This window comes from Alosa pseudoharengus, unplaced genomic scaffold (genome assembly GCF_046254945.1).
Source record: "Alosa pseudoharengus isolate Yale_2024_CS ecotype anadromous, Long Island Sound unplaced genomic scaffold, YU_APseudo_1.1 YU_APseudo_1.1_scf_5, whole genome shotgun sequence".
NCBI classification, from domain to species: Eukaryota; Metazoa; Chordata; class Actinopteri; order Clupeiformes; family Clupeidae; genus Alosa; species Alosa pseudoharengus.
This window is the reverse complement of record NW_027468837.1, coordinates 20,103,961-20,111,292: the sequence shown is the minus strand read 5'-3', so window position 1 is coordinate 20,111,292 and position 7,332 is coordinate 20,103,961. Positions and strand designations below refer to the sequence as shown.

The 7,332-nt window shown below is 41.7% G+C and overlaps 1 protein-coding gene across 1 annotated transcript in view; it reads left to right on the top strand.

The window, feature by feature from the left end:
• The first annotated feature begins 819 nt into the window (after window positions 1-819).
• Window positions 820-7,332, top strand: part of klhdc8a (kelch domain containing 8A) — a 14,674-nt gene continuing 8,161 nt past the window's right edge. Inside the window, exon 1 of the mRNA XM_076267993.1 lies at window positions 820-870. The gene's annotated coding sequence lies outside the window, so the exon portion shown is untranslated. The remainder of the gene's footprint in view (window positions 871-7,332) is intronic.

Below are 7,332 nucleotides of genomic sequence, written 5' to 3'. Positions count from 1 at the left end.
TTCAGGAAGAACAATAAGGATGTTTCTTATGGTTTCAAAATGTGTGAGTGAAAAAAAAATTGAGCTTTCCCTACAACTTTTTGACAGTATTGTGTAATTATTTTGTTTCAGCCTATATGTGTTAATGAGATCTATTTGTGTGTGGTGCAGGTTTTGCCCCATACAGTATTATAAACGGGACCCCTGAGACCAGCTGTCACACTGCTTCTGCCCTCTGTGGTTACCACATCTTGGGTGTGATTAATGGACTGCATATGGGGGATGTCCCAGTTAGGCTGAAGGCCAGCAACTAATGTATGGCACAAATGTCGATGTCTTGTTTTTTGTATAAAATGGGAAAACTTCAACAGTCCACAATAAATGGGGGGATGCATTCATTCATTCCTTTGGGAGCTGTTTAATAAACAGAATCGTAAACTGGGTCAGCATCTTTGAAAATCTTCTCATCTCATTTCCAGCCTCAAGTGTAACTGAGCGAAAGACAGGAACTATGCGCCAGCCTTTCTTTTTACTCAGATGGGCTTAATTCTGTTATTACAAAGTGACAGAAAGCGTCAGACTCCCCATTGCGATATTCATATCAGGATTAACTCTGGTTTGAGAAGGGGTGACATCAATATTTAATGCGTGACCCATATTAGAGAGACAACGAGACAGAGTCCATCAGCTGTTCGGCTGAGCTTCGGTTGAAGTGGTGGCGGTCCCTGCATGCGTCGCATTCCGATGCTGAGACGGTTCATTTTCCTCGCGCGGGGAGCGTGTAAAAGAAAGGGAGTGTCGCGTGCTGTTGGATTTTCTTCCGCTTTTATCCATAATCACGAGAAGTGCCCACGGAGACTCAAAGCTGACAGCGCTGCGTTCAGTAAAGAAGTAAGTGATACTGTTAAATTAAAATATCATTGGGCTCAGTCGACATCCACCTCGCACTTCGCTTTTTGTGAGACGAACTCACGGGTGCATCATTTCCTTAACCTGGTTTAAGACAGCATGCATCCCTATCTGTATTGTTCTCCAAACACGGTCAGTATGTCAATTGTATCAGTATTGTAAGTTGGTAAAGAATATACCATTTACAAGCATACTGATCATCAGAAGTAGGCCTAATTAATATTTGTTTGAGTGAAAACCTAAGCGATATGAAGTTTGTTGCGAACTATATTGCACTGAGCCCATAGCCTATTATAATCTCGGTGAAATAGCGTAAAAGCGATCACCAAACAAAAACAAAAAAATAGTTATCATTTTGAGTTGCCGTCAGAGGAATAATATAGTGCTCCTGATCTTGATTGCAATCTACTACACAGTTAATTGATGCTTTAGCTAAATGGCCTTACATTGCCTCACTTTTAGTTATTTCTATAAGCTTACATCTGTAATTCCATCAGTATGAATATAAACTCTGCCAATACCTTGCATTTGGCTTCCTTCTGTTATGACATAAACTTGTCACCCATGTAACCAGTAATACATGATATGTAAATGGGAAACTGGCACCTTGGCAGACACCTATTAAGACTAAACCCCAGAGATGTCAGTGCAGGACTGTTTTTTTATTTGGAATGTTCCATGCGGAACTGAAGTTCTTGAAAACTTCAAGAAGAGCATGTGAATTTTGGGTGATCGAGACACTTATGGGGACAGAGTGATATGGTCTAATCACTCTTCCAGCTCTTGAGGCTTCCTGTTCATTCTCCATCGCTCTGAGCATGACGATACAAATGCTGAGTGTGAATTTTAAAAGACCCCTTTTGAGATCATGAACAAACCATCTAAGCAGTCGCTCTATGGAAGATAAATGTTGGTGACACATGCATTTTCTGTTCATCACATGCAGTTCCCTGACTCAGTCTTTGAACTCCTTTATCCCTTGAATACTTGAACCACTACCACACCAAATCTGTGCCTTTATCTTTCCCTAAGCAGTGCAGTGTTATATGGCAACATCATGTCTTGAAACTCATTACTATTGCAATAGATAATTTCTGTATTGATAGGAGAAGAAAGCACTCTCAACTTTTAGCAAAGTCATAGGCTCACATCCAGTAAGATACTCACTGGGTTCTCTATGTAATCCTTTTGTTGTTGTTATTGTTGTTGTTGTTGTTGTTGTTGTTGTTGTTGTTTGAGAAAAACAAAATAGCAGATCAGTAAAGGTGCCCCTGTTATTGCATGGCACTATAATGTAGCAGTAGAAAGCTCTGGACTGAGCTATGAGAGACAGAGCAGGGCCCTTTTAAGCTGAGTAAAGCAAAGTGTTAATGCAGTGCTTGAACTTCTGCCTACTTACCTGCATGGAGAAAAATAAGCAGAGGTTTGATGCAGAGAAAAAGGTGCAGTTATTCCCACTTTACTGGTGTATGCTATTTTGTCTCAAACTGTGATTTGAACAAGAGCTGCTCTCCCGCATAAATCTTAGGTTGAGCCAACAACAGTGTGGGCATCAAGTTGAACTGGGTCATGGAATAGAAGCAGAGCACCAACATCTTACATTAGTCTGTCGGTGTGTTGACCAGGATGTCCCCTTTGGGACTGCTTTGCAGTAGGATCCAATGCATTGCCCGACTGATCTGAAAGGAGTAAGCAAATATGTAGTCAAGCATGTCATCACATTATATTGTATTTATTGGTGGATATACTGTACACATACTTTTGAAGAATATTGCATCGAGAGAAAAACATTTCATCCTAGATATATTCCCAATGGCTTGACTTCAAGTCCTCCCACTTCATTTCAGGGGCATAATGTCATATCTTGGGTAAATTTTATTATGTATGGCAGCTCTCTGACACAATCAGGCCAAATGGTGTGAGCTCAAACTGTGCCATAGATACATTTTTACCCTCAATCTTCCAAATCAGGTCCATCTCTGTGTGTGTGTGTGTGTTTGTGTGTGTGTGTGTGTGTGTGTGTGTGTGTGTGTGTGTGTGTGTGTGTGTGTGTGTGTGTGTGTGTGTGTGTGTGTGTGTGTGCGAGAGTCCACTCAAATACTGTAGAGGTGAGTGTCTCAACTGACTGCTCTTGTTTAATGTGACGTAAGAGAGGTTTCTGTAGCTGACATCCAAGGTACAAGAATGCTATGAACAGTCATACTTTTGCCCTTTCAGCCAGAGCTGTTACAAACATTGTACAGATGTGTTACACACCTTGTACTTAAGAGGTGTAAAGAATTACATTTCAGTATCTGTCTCTTTCAGTATGTCTCTGTTGTATTCTGGGACCATTTCACACCAAGTCGTGGTCAGGAAAAATTCACCTCAGTCCAGCACTCAATGCCCAATAGATCCTTCTTCCACAGGATTTATCTCTTCTGCCTTGTTGCTGAAGAATTGTTATGGATCTTCTGCAATGTTCCAGGATAGGCTCCCTTTTGTGTGAGGCTTAACATAATGTCTAAAGGAAACATGTCTGTCTGCAGAAGGATAGGGGAACTGAAAGATGTTGAACCTCAAAAGCACAAATGCAAACATACTTGCATTTGACCACTCACAGTTGAGTCCCACAATACTTGACTTGAGATACATGATACACGGTATATCAACTCTCATGTACATTAAGATAGGGTTGACCAATCTGCTTAATGCATGCTACAATCAAATAGTCAGATAAATGAATACAAAAAATGAATTACATGTGTTATTAATAGACAGATCTCATTCCTTTCTCTTGCTTCATGTGTATGTAGACTGAATTTCTGCAATGCAGTTGGCATACTCAAAACAACTATACATTTACTTAACATTGACTCAATCTATCCATATATAGAGAACAAATGTATTACTCAATTAAATTAAAAACTTTTATCCAAACACGCCAAAGTTGGAAAGTACACTATAACTATAGGGTATAGAGCAGCAAAGTGAGGCAAATTTATATAGCACTCTTAAAAATATCAGTTTAAACTGCTTTACAGATGAGCAGGTAAAAAACCTACTAATAATTATGGTCATCCAACAAATATGACCTTAATAGGTACACTCAGAGACAGCGTGGACAGACTGTAAAAGTAAAGGTTCTGAGAAGATAACACAAGGGAGTGAGGGTTGCTTCTGCACAGACCAACGTGCAAGCCACCTTTGTGCTCATGATCCCCCTATACACTAATATTTCCTCAGCAGCACATCATATTCAGCGCTACAAGCAACTCAGAGGAGCGGTGAGGCAGAGCAGAGACTCTGTAAAGCATGGCTTACAAGAACCGAGCTGACCAGATAAGGCTGTCTGGGCAATCTGAGTACAAAGTGAGAGAAAGCAGGACTGGAAATATTTTGACATTCCACAAGGCTCTGAGCACCGTGTACACAGTGCAGACGCATGTGTGTCCCAGTCTGCTGTTAATATTCAGAGGGGGAAAAAAACATAATTTTGTGCCGGCGGATATGCCTAAAAAGCAGCCTATAGTGCAAACCTTCACCTGGTGTAATTGTTCTCATGCAGAGATCCTCTCAGGCAGATTTAAGAGTAGGCACCCATTTGAATACAGGCAAGCTAATTAAATGTAAGTCTATGAATGATTTTATATTATGCCTTTGTAAATCCCACCAAGCAGGATATGATCACAACGTTTTAGCCAGTGCATGCAAGTAAAGCCTGCTGGAAGATAAACGTGGATAATAACACCGTTTTAGGATTACATTTAGCCTGAAGTGGTCTTTAGTTATGGAAGGCGGAGAGGAAGACAAAAAAAGAAACATAGCTGCCAATTAAAAGTTTTGAAAGGAATGCTTGCTGATTGGAGATGACTTCGGTGGGCACTCATGGGCCTGCTGTAGATCCCAAGCTGTTCAAGCAGTTAATTAAAAAAAAAAGTCATGGCGCAACCAATTGGTTACAGATTGCAATTAAAGTGCCTGGCAAGACATGCCAAGAGAAAGCAATCCCGCTCCGCTAATGAGAGAACGCCTGCACCGGGTCAAAGGAATCTGAGACAGCAAGGCTTATTTATTTTGTAATCCATTATTTAAAAAACCAAGAGAGACAAGGCCAGGAATGCCCTCCCCTCTCCTGGAGGATGCATCATTGTTTCTATAGCAACCGTGCCCTGGTTCCCCAAAGTTAGTTAATAACAAATAGGGAGCTTGCAACATATGTCCATGGCATCCAATTCCACTGCATTTGTTCATTACATTTGTGTAAGCCTTCAGGACTTAACTTGTGTAGTTCACCCTTACCTTAGCCGATCCTGTTTCTTTTCTGCCACTGAGACTTGTTTTGGCCAGATATCAGTTTGACTGTTCGGGAAACTGCATTAGCCGTGTGGAGGCTTTGATGGAAAGTCCTTTGCTCAGGCTCACTCACATACTGTAGGTGAAAAGGTTGAATTGCTTGACAGGGTCGATAGAAGCACTCGAGACAGAGGTGCAGGTGAAGCGGTCTCTGCTCTTTACTGCAGAGTAGGCTATTCCCCTGAATTGTGGAGCCTGATTCCGAGTGCATTTCCATAGCAGAGCCTAGAGCTTTCACTATGATGCAATAGCAGCCTGTCAGGATGGAAGAAAATACGGTATTTCATAGGTAAAATCCCAACTGGTGACTAGTGAATAAAGACTAAAGAAAGAAAGTGGGAAGTAAAGTAAAGACAGTGACGAAGATTGTTTACACATGAAACATGGTATTTAGAAATCATGGATTTGGACTAAAACTGTTCCCTGACAGACTGTAAACATGTACACTGTTCTTTTTCTTTTCTTTTTAAGTAAAGCAGAGACATTCTGTCTCTGTCTGGTGTTGTCTTTCCAAGGCAACAGTACTCAATATCAGCCCTAACATTTTGTCGAATTCTGCATTTTCTTATGAAATTGTGACATGGTGAGCTTTACTGCAACACAAAACCACATACACACTCACTTGACAGTGATGATAGCTATTTTTTCACATGCAGATATCAAGGGAAATAAGCCCCTCAAGGTGATGGTTTGTTGTTGGAATCTGAACAAGCCCATGCCTGAGAAACAAGTCTTATGGAGGCTTTCACACAGAGACAGGAGGCAAACTGGCAGCTTGATACCGAACTGAGAATCATCTGCTTTGTGCCTTTTCCCATATCCTTGGCTGTACGGCCAGTTTGTGATCAGACCAAGTAAACAGTTACTAGATACCAATCCAGCAATCAAGTGAGCTTCTGATTTTGTTGTCACCATATTGCCAAGATTTGTACAGACAGTTCTGATTTGCGTGTATACCAATGGTGAATATGGATCTACCCAAAGGGGAAAGGATATTTGCATCCATCTCTGACCTTAGCCTTCCTGGAGCCCTAGACATTGTTTTGCAGGAGACCCCCATAGGATGCATTCTACATGCCCTGCTAAATGCAATGAGCATTTGTACTACTCATACTTCCATCCAACTTTTTTCAGGCATTGTTAGAACTTTAACCAGATGGGAGCAGCTTGTTTGATGTAAGTATCTTGCAAGACACCCATTTGAATTCCATTCTCTGTGCTTATTCACAAGGTATACCCTGAGGAAGAATGTATTTCTCATTGCATTTCCGTACCTCTTAACTCTTAAGAAGACGAGGGACGAGGCTATCCTCTTGGGTCTTTCGCCCGGTGTCTGCGTACCCACGTTTTTAGCACGCCCGAATCCCTCATTTAAAATGTCATTCATTACGGACATAATCCATTCGCTGAGGAGGACTCTAATTGTGGAGCCGATTAAAAGCTCGGGTGTAATGGAAGTGAGAGGGAGAAGGCGGGAGTGTGGATATTACGCAGGGGACGTCTGCCGAAACCGGGGAGGAGTGAGTTCATTTATGGCATGATTGAGCCTGATGAAACTCCCACCACTTTCGGCAATCTCCATATACTATAGCCAGGCAGCCGGAACATCTCTCTCTCTTTTAACAAGCCGGCAAAAATCACCGTCTCACCACAATTAAGAGCCGTAATGTGTGAAGCACCGAGAGAGGTGTCCAGAGAGCTCATCGCTCATGTAATGTAAAATTCTCTCTATATATAGTCCAGGCTGTCCAGTGGATAAAACATTTGCAGATTGCATGGCCTACCCGCTTAGCCACCATAGGGCAATAAGTAGATGCTCAAACAATTTGAAGAAATTATCTATTAAATTAGCATGATTGCTTTTTTCAAGCCATCAGATGACTGTATTTTGTCATCCCAGTGAAGCTCTATATGGACATCCAGCCTTTTACACTGATCTCTGGCAAGGCCTAGTATATGTTCTGTGAGATGGCTAAAGCCACACCAGGGGTTAAGAGAATAGGTCTGGCATCAGTGTGATAATGAGCCGGATGCAGCTGACAGAATGTTTACCAGAACGCGTAACATTTACCCATGGTCCTCGTTGGCGGCTGCTGCTGCTGCTGCTCA